This window comes from Oratosquilla oratoria, chromosome 2 (genome assembly GCF_046742065.1).
Source record: "Oratosquilla oratoria isolate Oo_2021 chromosome 2, ASM4674206v1, whole genome shotgun sequence".
NCBI lineage: Eukaryota > Metazoa > Arthropoda > Malacostraca > Stomatopoda > Squillidae > Oratosquilla > Oratosquilla oratoria.
In genome coordinates, this window is record NC_134778.1 from 85564925 (window position 1) to 85569924 (window position 5000).

Consider the following 5000-nt stretch of genomic DNA (forward strand, 5'->3'; position numbering starts at 1 on the left):
AATCGAGAGCTGGGCGAAAACAACCAACGAATGCTGGCGTCGTTAGACCGGGGCCTGGAGGTCATCAGGCGGGAGGAGAATGATGAGCCACCAAAAAAAGAGAAAGAAATAAACTTCTTTTTTTCCTTTAACCTGTGCGTCTACGAAGATGACGGCGACAGAGGCACCACACACACACACACACACACACACCATACAATTACGTCCGGTCGCCATGTTCCCTTGAACTGACCAAGAAAAAATGTCCTCGGCTTCGGCCTCGCAGCCAAGCTCCCGGCGAAGCCAGGGAGGGCGAGGCACGCGGCTTATATATATACATTTTTTCACCTATTTATGTCTTTTTTCTATAGCATAAAGATTTATTTATTGGTTCATTATCCATTTCTACCAGTCTTTTTTTACCATTTTTTATTAGTATTACTTTCTTATTCTACTAGTACTTTTAATAATGGCTGTAGTACATGTTCTGGTTGAGGAATTTCTTATTTTTCTGTGTTGAAGTGAACCGCCATTGGTTGTGATTGCTTTCGTGGTAGTTGTTTGGGTTTTGAATTCGAAAGCCTCCGCCATTTTGGTTTTGGTGGCGATAGTAATAGTTGCTTGGGCACATTTCGTAGGTGTAGTAGTTGGGGTTGTCGTAGTAGTAACTCGTATTTGTTCTTGTTTTATTTGTTGTTCTTGCTGGTATTCTGTGTGCCATTTGCCCCTGGTTTGATGGTTGATACTGTTTGGTATGGTAGTATGGTTGGTATTCGTCATACCAGTGACCTTGGTACTGCTGAGGTCGTGAGCTTCGGGAACCGTATTGTCCTTTTTGGAAATTGGTTTGTGTTTTGTTTTGTGGGCGGTTGTCTTTCTTCTGGTTAGTGTTTAGGCGAGTCTTTCTTCCAAAATCTTCTGCCATTCTCTTCTTCGCCTTCCTCTGGAGGGAGGAGTTGGTCGGGGTTTCCCTCCCGAATCCGCCTTCTTCCTCTTCTCGCCTGACTTCGGCCAAATACATTTTGTATTTCCGAGTTCGGCGTTCTTTGTGGGGAGTCATCCCCTTCGCCTCCTCTTCTTCTTGAAGTAGAAACTTCATTTTCCTTTCTCTCTGGAAAGAGACTTTGACGTTTCCAGGAGTGAAAGTCGAGGAAAGGATCTCTTCTTTGGTCTTCGGATCTTCTTTTTGACCCACACTGGCTTTAGGAGTTACTGAAAATTCATCAGATGCTGAAGAACTGTGTCTCCCACTCGAAGACTTCTTGTCATTATTATCCTCGATGATCGAGACTGAACTCGAGGCACACTCTTCAATAGATTCTTCAGAAAGAAGGGCACCTTCTGGTACTTCGTCTTCTTCGGTTTCATCCGAGGGTTCGAGCTCGGCTTTTTCCTTATCCAAATTTTCTTGGAAAATCTTGGTTCCTTTCAGAGGACTTTCTTCGACTTCGGGGCACTGAGATCCTTCGCATTCCTCGATCTCCCGTTGGTTTTCGGATGGAGGAGCCTCTTCGAAGTCCAAGAGCAGCTTCTGATCTTCTCTTGAAGCTTCGTTTGCTGAGGCTCCGCAGCACACTAAGGTCAGAAAAATCTCGAAACAACATTTCGAAGCTGCCCTAAGGGCTTCATTGAAGCCCTGAATGAAGCGGTTCAAACTCTTGATCATTCTTGTGCGCTTCACCATCCTCTCGACAATCTTCTTTTGTTTTTTAAAATGGCCGTGTCCGCCATTTTGTCGAAGTGATGAAGTCAGTTTATGATTACATTCTTTGCAGTTACTATGACGGCGTGAAGTTGTCCACAAGGATAGAAATGCTGGTTAAGATACAGTCCAAAGGGATCATACAAACATTATAAGATATGTGATGGTAATATGTGTGTGTGTGTGTGTGTGTGTATATGTATATATATATATATATATATCTATATATATATATATATATATATATATACATATATACATATATATATACATATATACATATATATATATATACATATATATATATATATATATATATATATATTCTTCTAATGAAAGGAGAGATTCATACAACAATTGTGCCAAACGCTCATTGTAGTTATATTTCTATTCCAAGTCAAGGGATAAAGAAAAAAAACGCGAAAGGAATGATAAATTTGAGCCGGTACTCCTGGTGATGTCATATCGCAAGGGTATTGGTTGGAGATTCTTCGTGAAATTTTGATTCTGTCCCCATGTGTGTGTGTGTGTGTGTGTGTGTGTGTGTGTGTGTGTGTGTGTGTGTGTGTGTGTGTGTGTGTGTGTGTGTGTGTGTGTGTGTGTGTGTGTGTGTGTGTGTGTGTGTGTGTGTGTGTGTGTGATAATTTTTGTGACAGTCGCATGTAGGATTCCAACCCATTGCTTTCGGCCACATGTAAGATTACCTTCATAGAGCATTTAACCACTCCACCACAGAGACTAGTCTCTATGGTAGAGTGGGTAATCTCACGTGTGGCCGAAGGTAGTGGGTTCGAATCCTTCATGCGGCTGTCATGAAAATTATCAGAATAATGTCACTGTCACTAGCAAATTTCTCTCATATATATATATATATATATATATATATATATATATATATATATATATATGTGTGTGTGTGTGTGTGTGTGTGTGTGTGTGTGTTTGTGTGTGTGTGTGTGTGTGTGTGTGTGTGTGTGTGTGTGTGTGGGTAAGGTCGAAGGGGAAACACGGGTCTTTATATCAATATCGAGTGTATTCCTGACCGGTTTCGCTTACAATAGCTTCTTCAGATAAGAAGCTGAGGAAGCCATTGTAGGTGAAACCAGTCAGAAAAAAATCGATATTCAAATAAAGACCCGTGTTTTTCTATCCACCTTTTACCATAATTTGTTCCAATGTCTCTACATATATATATATATATATATATGTATATATACATATATATATATATACATATATATATATATGTATATATATATATATGTATATATATAAACATATTTACATATATATATATACATATATATATATATATATATATATATATATATATATATATATATGTATATGTATATATATATATATGTTTTAAATAACCCACTGTCGGAGAAACAAAGCAAAGGAGACAGACGAACTGTATATTTCGACCACTACTGTGGTCCTCTTCAGCAGTATGGATACAAGATAAGATGTACAAGAATTTATACAGTGAGAGAGGTACAATGTAGGAACAAGGGGAGGTGGCTCAAAACACATGTCCGAGGTGGGGCGGATTCGGTAAAGATAATAATTTATTCACAGAATAAAATGTTATACAATCAGGTGACCATTGCCCTTTTGATGTGTTGAAATTTGGCAAGTGTTTAATGAGGAAAGATTCAACTATCTTTCTCCTGAAGCTACAATTGGATTTATAAATTAATTCTGGATTGTTCCAATCTATGCGGTGATCCTTTATTGATGTATGGAGGAAGACCGCGGAGTTGTTTGGTGCGTTCCTGACAGAGTATTTGTGCTCTTTTACTCTGGTGTTGAGGTCCCTACCAGTTTGACCCCAGTAGACCTCATTACAGTCTTTACACGGTAGTTTATATACTCCTGGGTTTTTTATCTGATTTGGGTTTTTGATGTATATTTACTACCTTATGAAAAATGCTATTAGGATAGTTGAAGACCAATTTAATCTTATCTTGTGGTAACATATTAGAAGCTTCGTCCAATAAATGGTTGTATGGGATCTTTATACAAGTATTGTCCCAATTGTGCTGGTTGTTTGTTTGGGAAGAGTTCTTATAATAGCTGATTTTTGCCTTGCTAAGAGCTTTTGTTGTTGACAAAAGCTCGGTTAGGGACGTCGTGACATTGAAACATTTTGGAGAATTTTATTTTTCGTTCCGCTCTCAGCCAATCAGCCTTCTCTGTTGCCGTGACGTCACCGCTCTCGGCCAATCAGTTGTCTCCGTTGCCGTGACGTCATCACTCTCTCAGCCAATCAGCGAGTTGAAACTCACCCAGGAATTTGCAAAGAATATTTTTAGGACAAAGCGTCACCGTAATACCACCTGTCCCCGACGTCCACAGCGTTTTTTAGAAGAATACTTTTATGTAGACTTAGATATATATATATATATATATATATATATATATATATATATATATATATATATATATATATATATATATATATATATAAGATTTAAGGTGAAAGAAGTAGACGAGGAGATATGGGAGAATTTCACGCCTTAACGTTTCGACCCGCAGGGTCTTGATCACAAAGCTTTGTGATCAAGACCCTGCGGGTCGAAACGTTAAGGCCTGAAATTCTCCCATATCTCCTCGTCTACTTTCACCTTAAATCTTATTTGTCATAATATATATATATATATATATATATATATATATATATATATATATATATATATATGTTGAAGTGCGTAGGACAGAATGAGTGGAAGGGTGGTGAGGTAAACACCAGGAACCGTTGGAGTTTTATTGCTAACGATTTGTCCTGAAAGGACTTCTTCTGAGGAAGTCCTTTCAGGGCAAACTCCAACGGTTCCTGGTGCTTACCTCACCAGCTTTCCACTCATATATATATATATATATATATATATATATATATATATATATATATATATATATATATATATATATATATATATATATATATATTACAAAGGATTCTAAAGGAGCCTTGTCTATAACTAGGTCGGATGCCAAAAAAATCTTATAATAATAAATAAATAAAAATTACGATATTAAAAATAATAATAATGATATAGATAGATAAATAAATAGGTACAGTTGAATAATAAACAAACATGTGAATAGTAAATGATAATGAATTGACAGATGAATAATGATATATCATAATTATTCCACTCAGTTTTGTATCATCAACAAATTTATCATTTGTTTGTTTATCTATTATCTATGTATTATTTTCATTTTTTTCTGCTTTATTTTGCTTCAACATTTTTTAACTTCTTAATTGTTTTTCTTCTATAACTTCAAGACTTATTTACTTATCTATCTATTT